The sequence below is a fragment of the Podarcis bocagei genome, assembly GCF_964188305.1.
Source record: "Podarcis bocagei genome assembly, chromosome: 3".
NCBI classification, from domain to species: domain Eukaryota; kingdom Metazoa; phylum Chordata; class Lepidosauria; order Squamata; family Lacertidae; genus Podarcis; species Podarcis bocagei.
The window spans coordinates 48,464,269-48,491,501 of NC_138127.1; the positions used below are offsets into that span (position 1 = coordinate 48,464,269).

At 42.4% G+C, this 27,233-nt stretch overlaps 1 long non-coding RNA gene across 8 annotated transcripts in view; it reads left to right on the top strand.

The window, feature by feature from the left end:
• Positions 1-27,233, top strand: part of LOC308582827 — a 106,995-nt gene that overhangs the window by 1,697 nt on the left and 78,065 nt on the right. For 2 of the 8 annotated variants that reach the window (XR_014005874.1, XR_014005875.1), the window contains exon 1: positions 9,246-9,340. The exons of the other annotated variants lie outside the window; for them this stretch is intronic. This is a non-coding gene — a long non-coding RNA (uncharacterized lncRNA). Of the gene's footprint in view, positions 1-9,245; positions 9,341-27,233 lie in introns of those variants that run through there. 8 annotated transcript variants of the gene reach the window in all.

Below are 27,233 nucleotides of genomic sequence, written 5' to 3' on the forward strand. Positions count from 1 at the left end.
ACTAGAGTAACAGTGTGTACCACAGTTTTCAAAATATACACTATATGGAGATAAATCAAATTTTACAGAGCTGCTCAGTGCTTTCCCAAGTGGTTTAGCAACCAATCGCTCTTCCCAAGGAGCTCTGGAAACTGTAGCACTGCAAGGGGAATGCAGTTTTCCTAACTAACTGGAAGATGCTAAAGTGGCAAAACAGTGCTTTCCATGTATGGTATGAATATGGCCATACATTAACTTGCGAAAGCAGTGAACTCCATAGATGAGTGGGAATTTGAACCTGACTTTTATACATCCAGATTCAGGACATAGGATGCTTCTAGACAGAGCCTTAATTTGCAAACGGGCCTTTGACATATTGCAATGGGCCCTTCACAAAAATTAAATTTCCCAGATTTGCCCAAGAAAGGAAAAACAAAACAAAACACAGGCTGGCATTTTGAGGCTAACAACAACACGTGAATGTTGCAAAAACAAAAACGAAACCCCAGCAAAAACATTGCATGCCTGGGGAGCACTGATTCCACAATAAACAATTGTCTGGAAGCATCCCTAGCCAGAGCCTCTATTTTTATGAACTGTATTCTTATCAGATGAGTAAGCTGTACATTGTATGCACTTGGAAAGATTGTTGATAATTTTAATACATATTTAATGTAAACTGCTTACAGATATATATATATATTCAATTCAGGGGTTTACAAATTCTGTAAAATAAAAATAAATACTAAATTAGAAAAAACAACCCTACACTACAAGCCTGTCTATTCAGAAGTAAATCCCATATAAGGTCTGTGTACATGTTACCAGCTTAAAATGAAGCTACGTCATTCTTTTTCTCAGTGTGGATTGGAGCTGGTGGGGGGCAGGGAGGGATACATTGAAGTGCAGTATTTCCTAAGAAACGACAGAGTAAATGCAGGATATATATGGATTGTGCCTAATGTTGTGTCTATACATACAAAGACCGATTGATGCACGTCCAATTATGCGCAACTGCAGATGTGTGCATGGTGGTGACCCAGAAGTGGCTGGTAAAGGGGGTGGAACGGGGTGAGATCAGGGAGGAATGGGAGCATGGCAGGGCAGAGCAGGGCTGTGATGGGGCAAAACGGGGCATAGTGGATTTTGCACACTCTGTTTTTGCACATGATGACCTGGAATAAAACCCCCGCACCAATTGGAGATTGTCTGTACTGCTTCCCAAACCAGCCATGGGGGTGCACTTGAGTCAGAGGAAATAGGAGTGTGTACATAGCCTAAGACCGCTGCCTAACTCTAGACATGATATGAGCAAATAATTGTTATGAAGATGGACAAGAAAACGATTATTTAAACCACACCTGTCCCACACAATGAAAGTCAGATCTACAGAAAGCAGAATCAGTTTCCACAGTACATTTTACAGAAAGAATTACTCAATCGCTATGTTTTGGAAATACAGCTGTATGTTTTTTCTACAGTGTGCCAAAAAATGGGATTTTTTTTAAAAAAATAAAAAAATAAAAACTGCCAGCTAGGAAACATTATTCTGTTTGTTCAAGAAGGAAAAGCAGCAAGCGTAGCCAAGAATTTCTGAGTAAGTTACAGGATGGTTCATTCTCCTTAAGAATTGTTTTTCTCGATATCTAGTAAGGGTAGATAAAAATGAATCTGGCAGAGGTTTTGTTGTCCACCCCCCTGGAGGGCCATTTGACTCTATACACTTTTGGTTCCTAAATGTAATGTGTGTTTACCCAGGAAAGACAAAGGGAGACAAGTATCCCAACAAATGGTACAATAAAACTTCAAATTCCACTTCTGTCATGACTCAAGTGATGAAAATTTTAGCAAAAGCCTAGACATGCAATAAAGTATCATCAATCACACACCATTATTTCCCATCTGGGAACCCAGGATACAGACAAATCTTGGAAATCTCTCAACAAACATACAGATTACAGAAATGCTAAGTATTTCATCAGAACCTCTTATGCTTAATGTTTCTGGTAACTGCCTTGTATAGTAATGTGAGTAGAGACCCCCACTGTACTGAAAAGCACTGCGTGATTCTGTCTCTCTCCTCTCTCTAAGTTCCCATTCCACTTTTCCCTTCCCCCAGCTTGGCTGTTATGCAGCGTCAGTTTCTACATGCATGATCCGTTGTCTACAATCTTAAGCAAAACCACGCCTTGCTCCAACTCCCGAATCCTTGTGTAAAACCCTTCTTAGCCAATCCCTCCGTGTGAATTTCTCCTTGGATTATTCTATCTCTGATCATCAATGTTTCTATACCAAGGACCTTTCTCACAGTTATCATCAAACAAGGAAAGAAAACATGCTCTCAAATAGCCACAGGGTCTTTTAGAGCAGTCCCTAAGAGATAACCATTTTCTCTCTCTTTGTTAATATGACCCTGAAACATGCTGACTAAGACATGGTAAATGGGGAGTGTGTGTGATTAGATTTTAATGCTCTTGGGCTGAATCCAGCTAAGTCTACCAGGGATGGGGGTGTGTTTGAATTTGGTTCAGTTTGCATTTTAATATGAACCGATTTGATTCCTTTTTTCCTGAAACAATAAGTGAACTGAAGCACAGCTACCTTTGGAATTCACACTTCTCTGAATTTTGCAATGCAATTCTCCAAAAGATTAGTACAAAGGTGTGTATATATTAGGGGCACTATAGATAAAAATGCATACATTTGCAAGGACACCATACAAAGATTGCATTGTAAAAATTGTCTGTAAAAAATGTGTATATTGGCAAAAAGGAACACTAAAATGCTGAAGTTTTTCGAGGATGACTTAAAAAACAACAACAAATTGTTGTGGAAATGTGGCAAACTGAAATCAATAATGAAAATAAAAAAGAAACTAAGGGAAATTGAAATTGACAGATGTGTGCATTCTAGATGTGTGTCAATCCACCGAAATGAATGAATGTGATTACAAATGAATGAATGGACACGACAATAGATCTACTTTGAGTATGGTTTTGTTGGATACAACCCAATGCAACTTCATGCCATGTTATACTGCACGATATAATACTGTTCAAATGTAACTCACAATTTCCCATGTTAAACTTTGGAGGGGGGGGTGATACAGAGTGGGAATTAGAGTAAACTCATGACTGTTTCAGGATTCAAGTAAACCTACTGACATTCTGTGGTAGGCACAATTATATGCCCTAACATGAGTTCGGTTGGGTTTGGAATGAAATTTCTATCAGCTGTCCTCTATTTTTCATCCAGCCCACTGCATCAACTTCAGCTCATCAGAATACCAGAGAGTAATGCAATCTCCAGTGTTGGAGAAGACTATTGGGAGCAATTTTGTCAATAGTCCTACTCATCTTATTCTTCCACAGTGAAAAAAGAGCCTTGACCTGTCTTGCTCTATTCACTGGGAAGTTCACCAGGGCTATCTGAAATCCATCCCAGAAGATCAACCCATCAGAAATCCATCGCAGTCCATCAACTAAGATGAAAGTCTAACAGGCTTTTATTTTGAGCACGCTGCTTTATGGAAGGAGTAACAGGCACCTTACAACCATCAGAAGCAATGCCTAAACACCTTACACACGCACTGCATCATTAAGATTTTGGGCATGACATGGCAGGACAGAGTCTAAACAAAGATGTTCCCTCCCAAGCCCACAGTCCCAGCATGTTCACACTTCTGCCTCAACGACGTCTACACTGCCTCAGTCATGTACACAGGACAGAAGATGGCAGGATCCTCCAGGGCATGCTCTGTGGGGAGCTGACTTCAGGCACTAGGCCTGTTGTCAGACTAACTCTGCATTACAAATACAGTGGCACCTCTAGCTACAAACGTAATTCGTTCTGGAGGTCCGTTCTTAACCTGCAACTGTTCTTAACTAGAGGCGTGCTTTCGCTCATGGGGCCTCTTGCTGCCACCGCGCTGTTGGCACATGATTTCTGTTCTCATTCTGGAGCAAAGTTCTCAACTCGAGGTAACTCTTTCAGGTTAGCAGAGTTTGTAACCTGAAACGTTTGTAACCTGAGGCATTTGTAACTTGAGGTACCACTGCAAATGTGACATGAAGACTGGCAAACCATATGGGAATCCCTTGCAGATGGTCACAGTGCCTGGAGACAGACAGTTGCGTAGCCGCAGTAGTGACCAGAGGAGGAATGACCGCTGGTAGGAGCACAGAGAGAAGAAATACTATGGTGCACTTGTAGCAGCAAAACCAAACACCTTTATCTGCCCCAGCTGCAATAAAACATGTCTCTCCCCTATTTGTCTCTACTGCCACAGCGGACGCTGTAACTCTAAAATGGTTTGACTTTACCCCTGAAGGTGCACTCTTCCATTGTCTCTTGAAACAGAGTGGATCATTCAAATTGGTCTCCCACACCTGCAGGAGTGAATAGTTGCTGCAAGACTAGTTTAAGGGCCATAAACATTAATAACAGCACTTTGAATTGTGTCCAGAAGCACCCTGGTTGCCTGTTCAATCGGCACAGATATGGTCCCACATCTTCAGACCTTCTGATCCTTCTTGGCAGTTTGATGGTGAAGCACTGTATCTCCAATTTGCTGCAATGCAAGGTCATTTGCTAGTGATCTGCCACTTCTGTGCTGCAAAGATCCAGGTTCAGAAACACCAGAGTGCTACAACATCTATTGCTGTGGCTTTCCTTGTGGCGACCAATCTGAAATTTTGATCTTGAAGTCCTGACCCTTGTTGTTGTTTAGTCGTGTCCAACTCTTCGTGACCCCATGGACCAGAGCACGCCAGGCACTCCTGTCTTCCACTGCCTCCCGCAGTTTGGTCAGACTCATGTTTGTAGCTTCGAGAACACTGTCCAACCATCTCATCCTCTGTTGTCCGCTTCTCCTTGTGCCCTCAATCTTTCCCAACACCAGGGTCTTTTCCAGGGAGTCTTCTCTTCTCATGAGGTGGCCAAAGTATCGGAGCCTCAGCTTCACAATCTGTCCTTCCAGTGAGAACTCAGGGCTGATTTCCTTAAGAATGGATAGGTTTGATCTTCTTGCAGTCCATGGGACTCTCAAGAGTCTCCTCCAGCACCATAATTAAAAAGTGATCAGCTTTATGGTCCAGCTCTCACTTCCATACATCACTACAGTACTGGGAAAACCATAGCTTTAACTATACAGACCTTTGTCGGCAAGGTGATGTCTCTGCTTTTTAAGATGCTGTCTAGGTTTGTCATTGCTTTTCTCCCAAGAAGCAGGCGACTTTTAATTTCGTGACTGCTGTCACCATCTGCAATGATCATGGAGCCCAAGAAAGTAAAATCACTCACTGCCTCCATTTCTTCCCCTTCTATTTGCCAGGAGGTGATGGGACCAGTGGCCATGATCTTCGTTTTTTTGATATTGAGCTTCAGACCATATTTTGCGCTCTCCTCTTTCACCCTCATTAAAAGGTTCTTTAATTCCTCCTCACTTTCTGCCATCAAGGTTGTGTCATCTGCATATCTGAGGTTAGAATCATAGAATCATAGAATCATAGAGTTGGAAGAGACCACAAGGGCCATCAAGTCCAACCCCCTGCCAAGCAGGAAACACCATCAGAGCACTCCTGACATATGGTTGTCAAGCCTCTGCTTAAAGACCTCCAAAGAAGGAGACTCCACCACACTCCTTGGCAGCAAATTCCACTGTCGAACAGCTCTTACTGTCAGGAAGTTCTTCCTAATGTTTAGGTGGAATCTTCTTTCTTGTAGTTTGGATCCATTGCTCCGTGTCCGCTTCTCTGGAGCAGCAGAAAACAACCTTTCTCCCTCCTCTATGTGACATCCTTTTATATATTTGAACATGGCTATCATATCACCCCTTAACCTCCTCTTCTCCAGGTTGTTGATATATCTTCCAGCAATCTTAATTCTGGCTTGGGATTCATCCAGCCCAGCCTTTCTCATGATGAATTCTGCATATAAGTTAAATAAACAGGGAGACAATATACAACCTTGTTGTACTCCTTTCCCAATTTTGAACTAATCAGTTGTTCCATATCCAGTTCTAACTGTAGCTTCTTGTCCCATATAGAGATTTCTCAGGAGACAGATGAGGTGATCAGGCACTCCCATTTCTTTAAGAACTTGCCATACTTTGCTGTTGTCGACACAGTCAAAGGCTTTTGCATAGTCAATGAAGCAGAAGTAGATGTCTTTCTGGAACTTTGTAGCTTTCTCCATAATCCAGCACATGTTTGCAATTTGGTCTCTGGTTCCTCTGCCCCTTCGAAAACCAGCTTGCACTTCTGGGAGTTCTCGGTCCACATACTGCTGAAGCCTGCCTTGTAGAATTTTAAGCATAACCTTGCTAGCGTGTGAAATGAGTGCAATTGTGTGGTAGTTGGAGCATTATTTGGCACTTCCTTTCTTTGGGATTGGGATGTAGACTGATCTTCTCCAATCCTCTGGCCACTGCTGAGTTTTCCAAACTTGCTGGCATATTGAGTGTAGCACCTTAACAGCATCATCTTTTAAAATTTTAAATAGTTTAGCTGGAATATCATCACTGACCTCAATAATTGTGAATGTGAAGGCAGCATTTGACAAAATAGCCCCTGAGAAGTTATGTAGGCTCTTATTTTTTTGCTCTCACTAGCAACAACAAAAGAGTTTGTGTTTCTACCAAAACATGAAGAGAACCAGTGTGTGGTACATTTGCTAAATTGCTTCAGTTGGCTGTTGATGGGCTGGGCTGAAATTGCTGTTTAGCTATTAACTTGCTGGAGCACCTCTGGCAGTTACTGGTTTAAAGTCCCTCAAGTGTAAAATGTAAGAGTTGGTAGGATGACCGGCAGAAAGGCCATTGGAAGTAGGCATAAGTGTTGCAAGATCAGTGGGGCAGATCTTTTGTTTTTGTGTCTTGCAGCCACTTCTGCCTAAGGGGATATCAAGCTGAGAGCCCCAACAAGCCCTGAGGTTAATTCAATCACTCGGGAACAATAAGACATAACCTGATTATAATATAGGTTGGGTCCACAATGTTAGGCAAGCTCTGGGTCAGACTGGGAGAGCGTTGTGTGAAGTGACTTGAAGTTTCCTATGAAATTTGATCAAAACAATCACGAGATTCCAACAAGCCAAATTAGACATCACATGGAAAATGCATGTTTCAGTCCCCCAGTTTATTAAAGGCAACCTCAGGAGTAGAAGAGTAGCAAAGGGAGGGGGGCTGCATAACCCCTTCCCTTACAGTTATTTTTTCCCTATTCAAAATGATTACTCAAACTCATTTTCTTCCCCTGGGGTAAAGATAGGGGGTACCAACCAACCTTCTATCCATGAAAGGCAAGCGTTGACTGGACCTTTCTGAGAGTCTTGCCCTTATCCTCACGCCACAGCAAATGGAACCAGTTCCATACAACCCGACTCAACAAATTCACTGGATTTGTAACAATGCAACATCATGAATGCAAACAATATTGCATTTTAAATGTATTCAAATGTGTCATAGAATCCCTTGAGGACTCCTTTCTTGGGTCTGAATTCAACAGCACTTTCATCACCTGGAACAGCTCTGCTGATGGCTACTTGAGGATACAATTGTGGCAATACAGCCAGCTTTTGTTGTTGTTGCCATCACTGCCATGTAGTATGCATGATAACACACTCTTACTTATGTTTGGTTACAGTCGTTATGATTCTTGCATCACTTACATTCCAACTGCCATCCTGCCTGCTTTATTGCTCACAGATCACTGCAATACCAGGCAGCTGAATGGGATCCACACGGCGGGAGAGGGCACGTGGGAGCGATTGTGTCGATAGCCCTTGCCACTTCACCATTCATAATGAGACCAGGGTCTCACTATGGATACTCCCCAAACACATTCAGGATTCAAACTCCGTAGATGCGCGGGGAAACAATTGGTGGCAAATTAGGTACACACCTTTGACAAAAGGCTAAATGTCAGGCAATAGAGGCAGTTGCTTTGCCTTCACTTTATCATATGAGCATGTGCGAGTTAAAATAGCAGCACGACAGGGATGGGGAACGTCTGGTCCTACAGATGTTGGACTACAACTGCCATCATCTCTGAACACCAGCCAAGGTGGCTGAGGCTGATGGGAGTTGCAGCTAAACAACACGCAGAAGCATGTTCCAATATAAGTAGCATGTAGACATTCCACAGCTTGTAGAAAAAAATCAATGTAAGGGAATAGTGGATATGAGATGGAACAATGATAAATTAGGAATGGTGTTTGGGAGACACTGAGGGAGGTGAGAACAGATGTGGGGATAGAAGCTGGAAGTCTGAAAAACAAAGCAAAGGTTGTGGGAAGCTCCAAGGATGGAGTTTCAACCTTCAAGTTGACCAGCCAGTTATATAAGAGCCAATTTCCAGGCACCCAGGCTCACAACACAGAGAATGGCTTGAAGGCCAATGACACAGTTCTGGCACTGAAATTAAGAAACTCTGCATAGCCTGGATAGGAGACTATCTGAGAATCAAAGGAAAGCTGCACTGAGCTCTTTGGAGGATTGACAAAAATATATGATTGTAGTAAATATTATTGCTCTGGCAGGAAAGAGCACGGAGTACAGACTCAGGCCTGACACAAGCTTGAGTAGCCAAGAGTAGCAGGGGCCAATGATGGCTGGAGTATGGATGACAGCCGTGAATGCCTGAAAGCTGGAAAAGGGAATGAGATGTTCTGTCTGTCTGTCAGGTGCTGCAATTGCTATGATCCTCAGAGGAGTGAGGATGGGAAACTTCTTTAGGAATTCAGGAAGCTGATTTGAGAATGTGTTTTCTGGAATCCTCCTGCAGCCCAGAGACCTCTCCTTAACAGCTTCCAGAAAAGGGCTAGATAGCCTTCAGCACATTTAATGGGGGCTTTTCAGAATATCTTTCCCTGGACATCCTGTGATATTTATTTATTTTAGCTTTAAGCTGCTAAACAACAGCAGGATAATGGAAAACACTTCAAGGGGGAAAATTATTGTTCTTGTAGTGTATCAGTACAAACAATGGTGAGTCAATAGATAATATTTTAATGTTAAAAGTACTTGATGGCATTCTTTGAAGCGAGGCACATTCTGATAGTGAACAGTATGTGACTTGCGGTGTTTTGCACCAGGCTCTGTTGGATTGCTGCTGAGCACATCAAATGAGTTGTTAAGTGATTTGTGGAAATGTTGTTGGAAAGCAGTCTGTTGCCTAATAAACACATTAATAAGTGAAGGATGGCCTCTGTTTTTTCCAATACTTGTTATGCTTGCGGGTTGCTGGAGGGGACTGGCAAAACAAACAGGCATTTGGCTATGAAGGGATGACCTTCCTTGCAAAGAATTTCAATCTTCTATCTCTGCTGTGGAATGAGGAAGGAATGCTGTTGTATCAGAATGGTAAGATGGGGGAAGGGGGCAGTCTCTCTCTCTCTCTCTCTCTCTCTCTCTCTCTCTCTCTCACACACACACACACACACACACACACACACACACACACACACATCATTCTTGGGGCTTCCATTGCTTTCTGGAGAGCTTTTTTTCCTAGAAAGGAAACTCTAATTACTAACCCTAATTTTGATGACTGGGAGCAGCTATCAAGGAGGTGACATAGAACTGCTCCCAAATTCAGCACACTGCAGAATTACACAGTGATTTCAGGACTGCAGTCTAGGATTCAGGCTGCCAGATCCTGATTTTGGTGTGGGATATTAATACCCCTGGGAAGGAGTTCCTAAGTTCTCTTGCCCCTGCCTTTATGAGGTCAATCCTAAACCAAGGCTTTACAAGTAGGGATTGACAAATCAGCCCAGAGGTGCCAACTTGAATAAAATATGGGGGGGGGGCATGTAAGATCACAAGACCTGAGGCACACACACCATTTGAATGGCAATGCCCATCAACTTGAGGGAGGGCAGCCCCCTCAAATATTTTATGGGGGTCAAAGGGATCTCGGCTGCTAGGAGTTGGCTCCTATGGATCAGCCTAAGACTATTTTGTTTTATTTTTGCAGGCACTCAATCATAGGTCCATCTTGTCCTCTGTGGATTTTTTTTTAATTACACATATTAAGACACACACTGACACACATTACTGTACACATTTTCCTACGCATTTCCCTCAAAATATGTGCTTTTCAGTGCATTTTTCGATAAAACACAGATTTGGTACAAATTGTAACCATAAAATGCTTACTTTTGCACACCAAAACTGCATTGCAAAATCTGGGGGTATCATTTGACTGGGGGTTGTGATCAGATCTGCAAAGCAAGTTTTGGGGTGACAAATGGGGTTAGTTTGCTGAGAAAAGTGGACTGAATTCATTCCTGTTCCATCTCTACCTATATGTGGGCAAATATTGACACAGCCAAATGCTTAATTCAATACAAGTTACAATGTTAATTAAGTGCTGACTTGTATGATATAGGCACAATTTATGATTAATATTGTACTCCGTATGAAATAAATCTAACCGTGAACACAAAACACTACCACCAACAGATGTGTTGCTGAAAGAGATAGCCAAAACAGCCAGGCCAACTCCACTAAGAAATCAAGAGCTCTGTTGGATCTCCAAAGGTCCATCTAGTCTACTATCTGGTTCCTAATAGTGAACACCTGAATGCCTCCAAGGAGCCCTCACGCAGAACAGGATCACAACAGTTCTCACACATGTTGATTCCAAGAGACTTGTTTTCACAGGCATACTGATTCTGTAGAGCATGGATGGTAAAACTGGTAGCTATGCTGGTTGGAGATAAAAGGCCTCTCCTTCTGCTTGCTTCCTTTCATCCTTTGTCAACTGTTTATTTTTTTAAAATATAGAAATAGTGATTCAATAAAAAAGCAACTTTCCCAATGTCAAAAACGAGTCAACATATTGGGTAGGATCCAGTGAATAGTTCATTTTGTGCAATGCTTTAGATTTGTGCAACAGAACTTCCCTCCCTCTCCTCCCTCTGTGTGCCTTCCCTAAATTTGCTCAAGGGTTTGAGGAAGAGATTAAGGGGAGAGAGAGTAGAGGAGGGGGGGCAGGTTCTGTTGCTGTTTTGTGTCAGGCGGCAAAATGTCTTGGGCCCCATTTCCATCCTGCAACTCTGTGATTTATCTCTTCCTGGGAGAGCTCATGGTTCTAAAAGTCATATACATGTCTTCGACAGCATCCGATTCCTCTAAAGATCATGTACTTTATTGTCTCTTGTCTCCACCATCCACAAAGTGCACAAATGGCACACTGATACATAGCTGGCATGAATCCTTGCCGCTCACTGGCTGACGCATGGAAACAGGTTGTTCACAGGCTCTGAAGTTGATAATGGAGAAGATGTCACAGCCACACTATACATTTAAAGTGTATGACTTTCCCCAAAGAATTTTGGGCACTGTAATTTGCTTCTCACAGAACTGTAATTCCCAGCACACTGAACAAACCACAGCTCCTAGGACTTTTTGGGAGGAAGCTATGTGCTTTGGATGTATGGTGTGGATGTGATGAAGTCTTCCAGTGTCTCTGTAGCATTCTGAAATGCAGAGCACAGAGTGTAGCAAGCTCCCATGTAGCTGTGCCTTGAAATGAGCTCAGCCTACAATCCTTTATTGTGCAATTTTGAGGAATTCTGAGCTAAGCTGATCACAAGATTCCGTTTTCTCCCAACCCTTCTGCTCATAATGATGGGCAGTCTTGTTACCATGAACTTCTTCCTTTGTATCCCAGTCTTGCCTGCCAGGCAGCGCAATGTATGCCACATACATTTCCTTCTTGACCCTTCTTGTCCTTTCCTTAAGTACTTCTTATGTTGGCAAGATAAAAGGTAGCACTGTTCGAAAACCCAAGCGCTGCAGCTTTGCTATGTAAAAGGACATTCATTTGAAAGGGGAGTTAGAAAATAATGATCTCATTAGAAGAGAGTTTAGCTACATAGGGCTTCTCCTCTGTAGTGAAGATTAAACAGAAGCTAGGAACAAACAATAGTCATTGACACATAGAACTCACAGCAATATTATTCTCTCTTTTTCTGCCCTTTAAGAACACCGTCAGAAATTGATCCTCTCAACACTGAATGTGTTCAACAAAGAAACACCAGGAATGTTAACATTTGGGGGGAATTTTAAGCTTGAAAGATTAATTGTATCTTGATCTTCCAACACATTCCCCGGGCTGCTGTTTTTAGCTAATTATTCATGACAACATTTCTATAACATTTTCAGTGTCTAAAGTGCTTTGCGATCATCTCCTTTGTCCTTACAAGCCTGTAAGGTAGAGCACTAATAATCCCATTTTATCGGCCAGAGAATACAGAAGGCTGTATTAAAGTTTCTCTACATGATTTTATTTCTCGAAGCACTAAATCTGTACGACGTATTAGAGATTAATTCTGGAGCCCCTTGTTTCCTGTTTACATAGGGAGATCTAATCCACATTCAATGAAAACTTTAATACTGCTAGTGATACAGAGCATAGCTACTGTACCTTGACTTTCAATTACATTAAATCCCATTATAATCACTTTCTTTATAACAAATCCTCTTTTACACCTGAAATGCTCCTCTCCCATGAGAGCATTGCTATATTCTCCCCAATCAAAAACAGTATGATTCTAATGGAAATGCACTAACTGCACATAGGACTGGCATGAAAGGACTTCAGCATGTTCTCTACAATGAAATTCAATGATGTATGGAAAAAAAGAAAAATACTCTGGACACAGCTAGCTTCACGTTAGATGTCTTAACAGAGACCATCTACATCGCTCTGTATTATCTCTCAAAATCATCTTGCATGGATAATCATTGCTGTCCAAAGACAGGTCAAGTACAGGTTATCTAAGCACTGTTATTACAGAGTTGAATGTTTTTTGTGTGAAAACTGAGGTGGGAATTTGAAGACAGTTGTAAAGATGACCTGTGGCGTGAATAAACTGTCTGAAGTATGGGAAGAGATGATGTTATGGGAGAATGCAAACATGCCTGATGGATATTCAGATATAAGCCATCATAGATTCACACTCATACATAGAAATTTCAACTCACCTGAGGAAACAACTGGAACCAGTTCACATATTTACCTAAAAGTCACTCATTGTTGATTAATCAAGTGATTTTCATGCATGTGTGAGCTGATGCTTAGGAATCTTTACAGGGGCATTGTAATGCCAATATCATTATCCACATATCATAGATTGAGAAGAGCTGAGACGGTGAAAATAGTTGCTTGTCTAGTGGCTGAGGTGCTATGCCACTATTCTGTGCCTAAATCAGGGCTAGCCAAAATTGTGCTATCCAGATATTGTTGGATGCTGTTGAGTCGCAACTCTCACCAACAGTGACCATTGTCCATGCTGGCTCAGGCTGATGGGAGATGGAGTCCAATGACATTTGGAAGGCTACATGTTCTCTATCTCTGATGTAATGTGTTGTAGAATCACAAGGAGATTCTGGGTCTTATTACTTCTTTTTTTTTTGTCTTGAGTTAAGGAGAAAAATGTAGAGGGACTTCTACAAGGTTCCCCACCTGATTCCCCCCATTTTAGCCACATGGTGTCCTCCTCATAGCCTCCTAGAACTGGTGGCCTTCAACTGGTGGGTTGGGACCCACTTGTGGGTTGTGGTCTGATCCAAGATGGGTCACAACAGGTGCACTATCACAATAGTAAACAATTAATAAAGGAGTCCCCAAATGCATATTTGGGTTAAAAGTGGGTTCTGGGTCTGAAAAGACGGAAGATAACCATTCTATAACAGCAGCTATGGGGGACCTTCAGGAAAGGTAAGAGAAACACTAAGTGGTTACTCTATAAATAAATCATCTCACCTTGTAAAATCCAATTTCCTAATCTGCTATTTGGGTAATTAACAAGGAACAGAACCACAGGCAGGAAAAGAATATATGGCACTAGGGAGATAGTTCTAGTAAAAGGTTGAACAAACACATATACACATGCAATATGTCATCTGAATGGGTTCTTTAAAAATGCATTAATTTGGAAGATGTCCACTGGATGACCAATGTTAAACTGTTATAAGAGGACACATCTAAATTAGTGAAGACCTAGGTCGAATTGATGACATCAGGACTGTGACATTTCAACATTTTTTTTCTTTTTGCATGAAAATAATGGCTACATGAAACATCAAAGTTTTTAAACAAAATCTTAAAATTGCCCCGGTTCTGCAACACTCTACTCAACAATTGTGTGGTATCTCCCAGTTTGTAGGGCTAAATCTGTACCCATGCACCAAACATTTTAGAAAGGAAAATGAAAAGAGAAATGAAGCAGTGAATGTTCTGCTGGTGTCCCCTCAAAGCAAAGTCCTCCACAAATTTCAGTATCACTCATTTCTGACATTCTTTTCTGTCAAATTCCCACAGATAATGATCTTGGAATAAAAATAAAAAGGGCAAAGGAAGAAGGGATGTCCTGTAAAGAACCAAGTGTTCTCTTCACATAAAGTAAATAATTTGGGGACTATAAATAGAGATAAATTTAAAAGGCTTGTGTAAATAAGCTCAGCGTGCTTGGAAGAACATTAGTGAAAGCTGTTTGATAAATGTTTAATTTAAGTGGAGTCAAAGTTAAAATCCCAGAAACTACAGTTTTCTGGGTTCATTAAATACCTGGTCTGCAATTTTGTAGCCTGCATGGGCACAGCAGATCTCTTAGAGCTGGGTGGGAACCTGTGGCCCTTGAGACTCAAAACCATGGTTGGCCTCTTGTGCATCTGGAAGCTCAAGATGCATGGCCATGCCTTTACCCTAAGAACAGAGACTATTCTTTGGGGGTTGTATCCAATGCCATTCCTTGCTACTCCAATGCTCCTCTTGTAGGAGTAGCTCCTAAGCTAGTTGTGTACATTAACTTCAATGAGCCTACTCTGAGTAGGACTAGCATTAGTGACAACTCTGGGTGTCCACCTTTGGATGTTTGATGGGGGGGGGCTACGTGGTAAAGGGTCTTCTCTGTAGCGGTGCCCTGACTGTGGAGCCTGGCACCTACTGTGATGTTATTTTGGTGCCAAGTGGAGACTTTCCTCCCCCAGTTTTAAAATGTGACCTTTCTCAGTCTTGCAAAGGGTCCACCTCCAAATTGTGTCTGGGTACTGTTGCTCTCCATGGTGCTGCAACCACTGCACCCCAACACAACCTGGAGATGGACCCTTTCCAAGCCTCCCCGATTGCCTTCTACATGGAGAGCAACATTTCATTCAAACAGTGTGAGAATCTCAAGGCGCTTCCAGACTGCTGCTATTTTGGGGCGGGAGTCAATCACATACCAGCAAATTCAGGTTGTGCAATTACAGTTGACTGGGAGGTATTGAGCGACAAACCCGCTTTCTCTGAACATCTGACTTTTTGCAATAGGAAAAATGTTGGGGAAATGCAATGGAAATGTCACCTAACATCCTCCACAAAATGAATTACTCAGCAGATAGACAATGATGTCTAACACCCCTGGAACCAATGAGTGCTCAATAAACAGGTAATTTAAAGGCACCCCCTATGACTATGGAGAAATGTTTCCTTTTATAGAAGACGGTAGGATGTTACTGCATATGTGTTCCTTAGGTTGTGTGCCAAAGTTATAGCTTGCAACTGACAAATGGAGAATCAGAATTCTTCAAACATCATATTATATTTAAATATGAGAGGTGGGATATGGGAAACACAAACTTGTTCTTTTAGCATGGGCATCAGTTACATTTTAATTCCATGCTTTGGTTTGAGGTTGGTGACTTGTCACTGTGCTCCACTCTGCCCAAGAGAGATCATAGAATCATAGAATCATAGAATCATAGAGTTGGAAGAGACCACAAGGGCCATCGAGTCCAACCCCCTGCCAAGCAGGAAACACTATCAGAGCACTCCTGACATATGGTTGTCAAGCCTCTGCTTAAAGACCTCCAAAGAAGGAGACTCCACCACACTCCTTGGCAGCAAATTCCACTGTCGAACAGCTCTTACTGTCAGGAAGTTCTTCCTAATGTTTAGGTGGAATCTTCTTTCTTGTAGTTTGGCTCCATTGCTCCGTGTCCGCTTCTCTGGAGCAGCAGAAAACAACCTTTCTCCCTCCTCTATGTGACATCCTTTTATATATTTGAACATGGCTATCATATCACCCCTTAACCTCCTCTTCTCTAGGCTAAACGTGTCCAGCTCCCTTAGCCGTTCCTCATAAGGCATCGTTTCCAGGCCTTTGACCATTTTGGTTGCCCTCCTCTGGACACGTTCCAGTTTGTCAGTGTCCTTCTTGAATTGTGGTGCCCAGAACTGGACACAGTACTCCAGGTGAGGTCTGACCAGAGCAGAATACAGTGGCACTATTACTTCCCTTGATCTAGATGCTATACTCCTATTGATGAGGCCCAGAATTGCATTGGCTTTTTTAGCTGCCGTGTCACACTGTTGGCTCATGTCAAGTTTGTGGTCAACCAAGACTCCTAGATCCTTTTCACATGTACTGCTCTCAAGCCAGGTGTCACCCATCTTGTATTTGTGCCTCTCATTTTTTTTGCCCAAGTGCAATACTTTACATTTCTCCCTGTTAAAATTCATCTTGTTTGTTTTGGCCCAGTTTTCTAATCTGTCAAGGTCGTTTTGAAGTGTGATCCTGTCCTCTGGGGTGTTAGCCACCCCTCCCAGTTTGGTGTCATCTGCAAATTTGATCAGGATGCCCTTGAGTCCATCATCCAAGTCGTTGATAAAGATGTTGAATAAGACCGGGCCCAAGACAGAACCCTGTGGCACCCCACTAGTCACTCTTCTCCAGGATGAAGAGGAACCATTGATGAGCACCCTTTGGGTTTGGTCAGTCAGCCAGTTACAAATCCACTGAGTGGTAGCATAGTCAAGACCGCATTTTACCAGCTTCTTTACAAGAATATCATGGGGCACCTTGTCAAATGCCTTACTGAAATCAAGGTAGGCTATATCCACTGAGTTCCCTTCATCTACCAGGCTTGTAATTCTGTCAAAAAACGAGATCAGGTTAGTCTGACATGACTTATTTTTCAGAAATCCATGCTGACTATTGGTGATCACAGCATTCCTTTCTAGGTGCTCACAGACTGTTTTCTTAATGATCTGCTCCAGAATCTTCCCTGGTATTGATGTCAGACTGACTGGGCGGTAATTATTTGGGTCCTCTCTTTCCCCCTTTTTGAAAATAGGGACAACATTTGCCCTCCTCCAGTCTGCCGGGACTTCGCCTGTTCTCCAGGAATTCTCAAAGATGACTGCCAGTGGTTCTGAGATCACATCTGCCAGTTCTTTTAATACTCTTGAATGCAGTTCATCTGGCCCTGGAGACTTGAATACATCTAAACTAGCCAAGTATTCTTGTACTATCTCCTTAGTTATTCTGGGCTGTGTTTCCTTTGCTGAATCATTTGCTCCAAATTCTTCAGGTCGGGCATTGTTTTCTTTATCGGAGAAGACTGAGGCAAAGAAGGCATTGAGGAGTTCAGCCCTTTCTGTGTCCCCTGTTTGCATTTCACCATCTTCTCCTCTGAGTGACCCCACTGTTTCTTTGTTCTTCCTTTTGCTATGAACATACCCATAAAAGCCTTTTTTGTTGCTTTTAACCTCTCTAGCAAGCCTGAGTTCATTCTGTGCTTTAGCTTTTCTGACTTTGTGTCTACACGTGCTGGCTATTTGTTTGAATTCCTCTTTGGTGGTTTCCCCCCTTTTCCATTTTTTGTACACATCCTTTTTAAATCTTAACTCAGTTAAAAGTTCTTTAGATAGCCACCCTGGCTTCTTTAGGCCCCTTCCATGTTTCCGTCTCATTGGTATTGCCTGACGTTGTGCTTTTACTATCTCCCTCTTAACAAACTCCCAGCCATCATGAACTCCCTTTCCTTTTAGTATTACTGTCCATGGGATCTCACCCAGCACTTCCCTAAGTTTTATGAAGTCGGCTTTCTTAAAGTCAAGAAATTGAGTCCTAGTATGCTTGGCTGCTCCTTTCCGCTGTATAGTAAACTTCAGAAGAGCATGATCACTCGCGCCTAATGATCCTTCCACTTCTACCCCACTAACCAGCTCATCAACATTGGTTAGGACCAGATCTAAAATGGCTGTTCCTCTTGTTGCTTCTCCCACTTTCTGGACAATGAAGTTGTCTGCAAGGCCAGTGAGGAATCTGTTTGACCTTATGCTCTTGGCTGAGTTTGACATCCAACAAATATCCGGGTAATTGAAGTCCCCCATTACTACTATCTCCCTTCCTTTTGCATGCTTGGCCATCTGTTCCAGGAAGGCATCATCTATGTCCTCCGTTTGGCTTGGGGATCTATAGTAAACTCCCACAATGAGGTCTCTGTTATTCTTCTCTCCCTTAATTTTGACCCAAATGCTCTCACTTTGGCTTTGAGGTTCTAAATCTTGGATCTCTTCACAGGTATACACATCCCTGACATATAACGCCACTCCTCCTCCTTTCTTGTCTGGTCTGTTTCTCCGAAATAGATTGTATCCCCCCATTATTACATTCCAATCGTGGGACTTATCCCACCAGGTTTCAGTGATGCCTATTATGTCATATTTAGTTTGCTGTACCAAGAGCTCAAGCTCATCTTGTTTATTTCCCATGCTTTGCGCATTAGTGTACAGACATTGAAGTCCATTAATCATTCCCCCATGTCTCTTATTTAAGGTTTTTTTACTCCCACCACTAGGTCTGCGTGCTGTTTGCTCCATTTGGTCTATGACATTTGGATGATCATCTTCATCAATTGATAGACTCCTACCTTCAGGAGCACTGTCTCCCTCCCCCACATTAGTCAGTTTAAAGCCCTCCTGATGAGGTTTCTGAGATTTTTGGCAAAAACATTTCTCCCAACCGTTGTGAGGTGCAGCCCATCGCTTGCCAGAAGTCCATCTTCAAGAAACTGCAGTTCGTGATCTAAGAATCCAAACCGTTCCTGTTTACACCATTTGCGAAGCCAGCTGTTCACTTCCACTATTTTTCCCTCTCTCCCTGGGCCATGTCGTTCAACTGGGAGGACAGATGAGATGACAATTTGTGCATTTAATTGCTTCAATTTCCTGCCCAGAGCCTCGTAGTCTCTTTTGATCTTCTGGAGGCTATTGCTTGCAGTGTCATTGGTTCCCACATGAACCAAGAGGAAGGGGTATTTGTCAGTGGGTTTTATGATTCCTTGCAGTCGTTCAGTTACATCTTGGATCTTAGCCCCGGGGAGACAGCACACTTCCCGAGACATCTTGTCAGGCCCACAGATCACTGCTTCTGTTCCCCTCAGTAGGGAATCCCCTATCACCACTACACGCCTCCTCTTAGGTTTGGTTGGGGTTCTTCCATGAGCTGTCCGTTCAAGGCCGCCTGCACATTCCCTGAGGAATGACTTTGCTGCTCGTCTTCATATACCTGATCGACTGAAATGAGGGAGAGATCCTCAAATGGAGTCTGCTCTTCATCTTCCATGCTAGGGGAGAGGACCTCAAAGCGATTGTGTATTTCTAAACAATCAGAACGAACCCTGGGCCTCCTACTTCTTTGAGTCACGTTTCTCCATATATCTGGCTCCTGTGTTGATGAACTAGCCTCCTTCTCAGGGGAGTCCCCTGTCTCCTCCTTGGTGGAGATGGTGTGCTCTGTTGCTTCCAAGAAGAGCTCCAGATCTCTAATTCTTTGGAGCGTAGCTACATGTTCCTCCAGTTGCTGGACTTTGTCTTTTAAGAGGGCAATCAACATGCAATTGCTGCAGGTAAAGCTGCCTGCAACCTTTGGCAAGATGGCAAACATTGCGCAGGAACTGCAGGCGACTGCAGCTGTTCCCTCCCCCTCCATCTTGAGAACGTCGTTGGGGTGGCTACAGCGGTCCTCCATCATAAAAAGCGTGAAGACAGGACAAATAACTCCCCCCACAAAAAAACCTAGGTCTCCCCCAACAAACGTTTGAGACTAGCGCCCCTAAATCTAAAAGATGGATCAAACTGCGCGCGCCGCTGCCCTGCTACCTCTGATAAGCTCCTCCCACAGCTAATCACCTTCCTCAACAGAAACCCTGCCCCCTCTGACCTCTGCACAGGGAGAACAGCTAATCAGCCACAAAGAAACACACACACACAAGAAAACCCTTTTTGCTCCTTCTTCAACTGCTGCCCTGCTGAACCTAGAGGTAAACGGCTTGTTTTGCCTGAACCTAGAGGTAAACGGCTGAGACAAGAACCCATTGAAATGAATTATGTAGCCAATTCTTGTTAGACCTACATTCCTAGCAAATATAACTCTCTCTTTTTCCCTCCTCCTCTCCCCAAACTTAATTTAGTCTTCGAAGTATTGTAGTGTTCAGAAATTCTTCATTTTAAATTTCACCTGCTCTACAAATCCCAGCATTTTGTCTTTTTAGATGGTGCAGTCGGGATGAGTGCAAAAACAGCAGGATTCCCTCCCCCCCCCCCAATAAAAGAACTCATTCCATGGCCTACAGAAATTAAGGCACAATTGAATGAAAAATAAATGTTTGTTACTTAACTTTTATCACGCACAACTGAAAACCGCTGAAACAATAAGTAACAAGGCTAACTGCATCATTTTTGTAAGCAGATTGCTCATTAATGAAATTCATGTTCTAAATGGTTTCTAAGAATGAGGTTGCAACCATAAATATGCATATTTGGAACTAAGACTTAAATCTGGCTAGCACTGGGTAGCAAAGGTAGTTTATGTAGCTTTAGGTTTATTGCTTGACTGGTCTTTTAATCAGAAAACTTTCTCTTCTGATATGAGATCAAGAATTGCAATTAAAGCCAATCCTTCCCTGAGCCTCATGGGCCAACATATTTTTAAAAAACAAAAAACAAATAATGGTTGCATTTTGTAATATTCCTCATTCCTGTTATAGAGCCTTATAGCCTTTGCCAAGAGGTCAGTTGTATGACAAAATACACTTCCAGCCACCAGATCAGAATTGAATGGCAGCTCCCCCCCCCCCCACAGTGCACAGGTTGACAACCCCCAAGGTGACCTATAGAAACACTTTTCTTGATTGGTTGTGCAATATGTGATTCTGCACTGAGATGCAGAAGTGCATGTGGTACCATTCAATATTCAATATATTTTCCTTTAATGTATACTCTAGACCAATTTTCACTTGAATAACGATGTACAAGATTGTCGAATTGGAAGATTTTGGGTGTGTAACCAAGCTTGTAAGCAAAGTTCCTAAAGCCAAAGACTGACTTAAATATGGAGAAGGAGAAAAGGAGGCTTCTGGGAGGAGTCACAATTCTATACCTGTTTACTCAGCAAGATCTATGGAAATTAATGGAGCTTTCTCCCAGGTCAGTGGTCTGGAACTGCAGACAAAAGGAGCCACACCAGACAAGTGCATTCTCCTGAAAGACCCACAGTATCTACTTTATAGAATGATTACTAATATTGTAACAATGGCATTTGTAGAGCTCATGGTGTTTCTCTAACTGCCCTCTGGAGGTTCTGAAACATCCTGATGATTGGAATATATATATATATATATATATATATATATATATATATATATATATGCAGGTTTTGGTGTCTTCGGGTGTCTTCCCGTGTAAGAGTTGGGGTGTCTAGGCGACGTTTCGACGAGGTCTCACTCGTCATCTTCAGGCTGGTGCTTTCGGCTTGTTACTGGAACAGAGCAAGATCTCAGTGTTTGAGTTCCTATAAATACTGTTGAGGGGGTGTGGTGTATAGCCTCCAACGTTCTGGGCAGAGAGGAAGTTCCCAGGTTAGTGTGCCTTTTCTTCTTTTGTTCATTAATTACTTGAGGGATATCTTGAGTGATTTCTTGAGTGATAATCTGAGTACCACTTAGGAGGGTCATTAGGTGTGGATTAGTTGCTAAAGCTTTCGTGTCTTGACCTCTTGAGCTTGTGAAAAGTTTTTCTGAGAAGATGGCTGTACTGCACTTAGTTGTGCTTTGGCTTGGCTTCGTGTATAGGGGCGAGCTGTGGTTTTGTGCCCTGTGCCAGCCAGATCTGTGTAGGGATTGCAGGGGGGTGCAGCATCCGGAGGTGCCACTATGGTTTGGCTACTGGATGGTGTCTGTAATTTATCTGTGGAGAGGGTCTGGGTTTGGGTCTGGTGTGGTTGATTGGAGATGGCGTTCTGTGTGCTTCTGGTTCTGGTGTCGGTTTTTGTGGGGAGGGCTATTTTCCAGATGTCTGGCAGGCGGGACGTATCGTCACGCTTGTTCATGTTGTGAGGGTGTTTCTCTATCTCGATGGCTTCCATGATTATTCTCTTGTGGTGGTGTTCCATGTTAAAGAGCAATTTGGAATCTGAAAAATTAATTTCGTGTCCTGTTTCTTTCATGTGTTGGTAAAGAGAGGAAGTTTTTTCTTCTTTTTTGACGGCATTCTTGTGTTCTGCGATACGTGCATTTATTCGTCTGTTTGTTTGTCCAATGTACGTGGCTGGGCAGACTTTGCAGGGTATTTCATAGACCCCTTGGTTTTCTAACTGGATTTTATCTTTGGGGTTTCTGAGGATATTGCCTATTTTTTGGTTGGTGCAAAAGGCTGTTTTGATATTGTGTTTATGGAGGATTTTGCTAATTTTATCTGTAGTGCCCTTGATATAAGGAAGGAGGGCCATGCCATTGTTTTCTTCTGTGTCTTGGTTTTTGGGGGGTGTTTCTTTTTGGATTAGCTTCGTAACCCTGTTTTGCTGGTATCCGTTGGCGATTAACACATTTGAGAGATTCTGTAACTCAGTTGTCAAGCGGTCTTTGTCAGCCAGGCGTTTGGTTCTGGAGATGAGAGTCTTGGCTACGGAGTTTATTTGAGCAGGGTGGTGGTGTGATTGTGCATGTAAGTAGCGGTTGGTGTGTGTTTTTTTCCGGTAGATAGTGTGTCTATACACGAAGCCAAGCCAAAGCACAACTAAGTGCAGTACAGCCATCTTCTCAGAAAAACTTTTCACAAGCTCAAGAGGTCAAGACACGAAAGCTTTAGCAACTAATCCACACCTAATGACCCTCCTAAGTGGTACTCAGATTATCACTCAAGAAATCACTCAAGATATCCCTCAAGTAATTAATGAACAAAAGAAGAAAAGGCACACTAACCTGGGAACTTCCTCTCTGCCCAGAACGTTGGAGGCTATACACCACACCCCCTCAACAGTATTTATAGGAACTCAAACACTGAGATCTTGCTCTGTTCCAGTAACAAGAAGCCGAAAGCACCAGCCTGAAGATGACGAGTGAGACCTCGTCGAAACGTCGCCTAGACACCCCAACTCTTACACGGGAAGACACCCGAAGACACCAAAACCTGCATTCCTGTACCCGTGAAAATCTACGAAAGCAATATATATATATATATATATATATATATATATATATATATATATATGCGCATGCTGTTGACATAGTCCACTCCACCACTTGACAGAAGGTTGGATATGACAGATGATCATCAGTTGAAGGAAGGGGAGTATACTGGTTATGTTTAGCCTCTACCTCCAGACCATTAATCAGCAGTCAATAATTTTTTAAGGAGCAAATACAGGATGCAAAAGCATGGTGCATGCACTTTCTGCAGTAAGATAAAGCATCTGGTCACACCCACAACATACTTTTAAAGCCCTGTGGTTCCACCTTAAGAATCACGCCCGCCCACACAAAAAGAAAAGAATCGTGGAAACTGTAGTTTTTTAATGGAGCTGAGAGATGTTAGGTGACCCTTAACAGACTACAGTTCCCAGAATTATTTGGAGGGTTGGAGCCGTGACTCTTAAAGTGAAATAAGAGTGCTTTAAATGTATTATGTGGGTTTCCAGAACTCTCTCTTAAATACTCTGAGGCAAATCTCAAAAGGTGATACATAAATGGAAACCTGTTGCTACACACAGGTTGCCTTTGCTGTCTTGGAGCAATAAATGCAATCAACTCCTGTAGAAACACCATTAATATATACAGAATATGACAAAGAGGGAACCATTCATGTCATATTCCTTTCAGCCTACTGCCTACATTTCAGTGGATTGTCCCCACAGTGAAAGCTCATAAAGCTTGCAAATCTAAAGTTCAGACAACATTTTTTTTTTTACTAAATTCAGAAAGGCGAAAAAGAAGCAATTGGAGTAGATCTTGGAGAGTAAACTTTTTTTTCTTTTAAAAAATTATAAAATGAACTGATAAGTATAAAGGTAACAAACACAAACTCAGAGTGTATACAGTAGGATAGTTTGGTTTGATACATGATGAGGTAAGAGTTACTTAATTCCCCCCCGCCTCATGAACATACTCATTCAAGTTGCCACCTGTCTGTCTTGATAGACAGTGGAGTGCGCCTGCATTAGCGGCACTGAAGTGACTTCTTCAGAGCAGGTGCCCTGGTGCAGGTATATGAAGGTCCTGGACTGCCCAGATGTCAAGATCCATCTTTAACCTCACTGATGTGGTCCAAAGGAAATCAGAGCAATACGTTTGACTCCTGCTTGGCTGCAGGAGTTGCTGGAAGGTGCCATCCAACTGTCTTAGGGATTCCACTCCAAATTTGTGTGGAGTTTACTCCTTGGCATGTTTCTTCTTCTGAAGATATCCCGCAAGGCAGCGGAGGTTTAGAATCAGGGTTTCCCTTCCCTTAGAGAGGCAGTCTTCCCAGACTGATGAGCCCCATCTATCCTGACTCAGTCAAGTATGATTAGGGATTTAAAAGTAAGCAAATGTGAATCAAATCCTCCCCTCCTCTGGGTTTTTTGTTTTGTTTATATTATAAAGTGAGCTCTCCAAAGGCAATGATATGATATCAATGGGTTCTTTTCCCAATGGCCAATACTGACAATGACTTTTTATTATTTTTATTGGAGTTCTGCAGTGATTAAAAAGGTCATGTAAGGAAAAGACCAGGATCCCTTCTGAAATGATACATTACCTGAAATGTATCAGATAATTTAATGTAAAATTATCTGATACATTAAGAAACCCCTGTGTATTCAGAAATGGAACAGAAAATACATTTTATATTTTAAGTAATGTGACTTTGGAAATAAAATCTTAAGCATTTTCATAATTGTATATGTGCTACTGATTGAAATTTTATGGAAAGGACAATCTCCTCCAGAGAAGGGAACTAGATTACTGAGCTAACATTTTATGATTACTGTTTTTTTTGGTGTTAATACTATTAGGAAATACATAGCTTCAACCACTGTGGGCACTTCGAAGGTCAACAGACAGAATAAATAAATACATAATAGGCACAGAGTGAAACCATTTTATTTTTCCTTGCTCAACATCTAGGAACAACACTTTTAAGATCTTTATCATACAGATTTTATTCACATGAAAAAATCCATTTGCTGCCAGTGTGAACTACTAGATCAAATTAATAGCATTATTTACTTTAGCAAGGCTTGGAGAATCAGAGGTATACAGGGGAAAATTGATTTTCTTTCTTTCTTTCTTTTTTTGTACCGATTAGCCATGGAATCTCCATGTTCAAAAACAGATGTCTGAGAAAAACAACTAGCAAAGGCCATCATCTTCATGCCTACCTTGCGCGCTTCCAGAGGAAGCTGGCTGGTTGCCAATGAAAACAAAATGCTGGACAAAATAGACCTTTGGCCTGATCCAGCCAGGCAGTTATTCTGTTCTTAAAGCATTCAGTGAAAATCAAGCTCTAGAAATGTACTTGGGGTGCTTCCAGGTGAGCGCTTAATTTGCAAACAGGTTGTTGAGAGATTTCAAACAACAGACCCCCCCCCAAGTGCCACGATTTTCCAGGAACAGTCCTGGATTTACAGAAGCTGTCCTGGTATCTGATTTGATCCCAGAATGTCCTGCTTTTCCTTAGGACATCCCTATTTTCACCAGAGAAATGTTGGAAGGTATGCAGTTCTGTGACTCTGGAGCCAAGGAGATAAGTAACTATGTAGCCTTTAGAAGACATCCAAAAGCAGCCCTGCATGGGGAAGTTTTTAAATGTTTAAAGTTTTATTATGTTTGTATATATGTTGGAAGCTTCTCAGAGTAGCTGGGGCAACTCAGTCAGATGGGCAGGGTATAAATAATAAAATTATTATTATGTTGGGATAAGACACCCCTATTTTCATTGGAGAAATATTGGTATGAAACAACTTATTTTTTAAAAAGTATACGATTTCACATGGAACGGGTAAATCCAGATTAAGGAAGGTGATACAATATGGAATTTCATTTTGATACTAGTGGGGTCCTGTGGATGTTGCAAAAACACAGCCACCACCTTGACTGCATGAGAAACACCCATCACACAATGAACAGCCATATGGAAGCACTCCCAGTTAAAAACCTCATCTCAATCAACAGTCCAAAGATGAAAGAAAAGCTTCTGCGGAACACTCAGGTCTAGGCCTTACAGTGCCAATAGAGTATGAGTGGGAGACCTACTGCTTCAGGGCTGCATGTGGCCTTTCTTGAATTTCATCCAGACCTCAGCTTAATTTCATACGGGTGACCAGGAGGTTAAACATCAGGGGTGGGGGGAATGTCACACAGAGAGAAAGATATATATTTGACGTCTCCTTTTGGCTCTGGCCCTGACCACTAAAGCCCTTGACAATGTCTCCCAAAAGAATGAGGCCTTCAACAGGAAAATGGCTCCCTACCTTTGGACTATAGCTGCCTCTCAACGTACGATCCCTGCATTTGCCTTATGGATGCAATACTTAAGGCAGCATTCTATCATCCTCTCGTGCAAAGGCTGGCAAAGGAGCTCAGGCAGATGGTAAGCGGGCATGGAGGCAAGTATGGACGGGTGGGAAGTTCCTCAGAAACAAATTATTCAGGCAAAGCTCCATGGTGGAGCACGTGTTTTTGAATGCCAAAGTCCCAGCTTCGATCCCCGGCTCCTCCAGTTAAAAGGATCAGAAAGCAAGCCATGGACAAGACCTCTGACTGAGACCCTGGAGAACTGTTGCCAGTTAGAGAAAACAGTACTGGGCCAGTTTGACAAAGGCAGATTCCCATGGAATGACAATATAGCATTCAGGTTGTTTGTGTTGATATTTGTGACCAGTCAGGTTCGGTGTTCTCAGTCTGGATATCCCAGTTCATTAGAGCATGGTTCTGATAATGCCAGGGTTGCAGGTTCAGTCCCTGTATGGGACAGCTCTACATTCCTGTACTGCAGGAGTTTGGACTAGGCCCTCAGGAACCCTTCCAACTCTACAGTTCTATGATTCTATGAAAAGCCCCCTTGGCTTTTCATCTCTGGCAAATACTCTGTGCAAATGGTCTAAGGAATATTCTGACATGAGCACAGAGACATGCTTTATGAAGGGGGGGAAACAGTGCA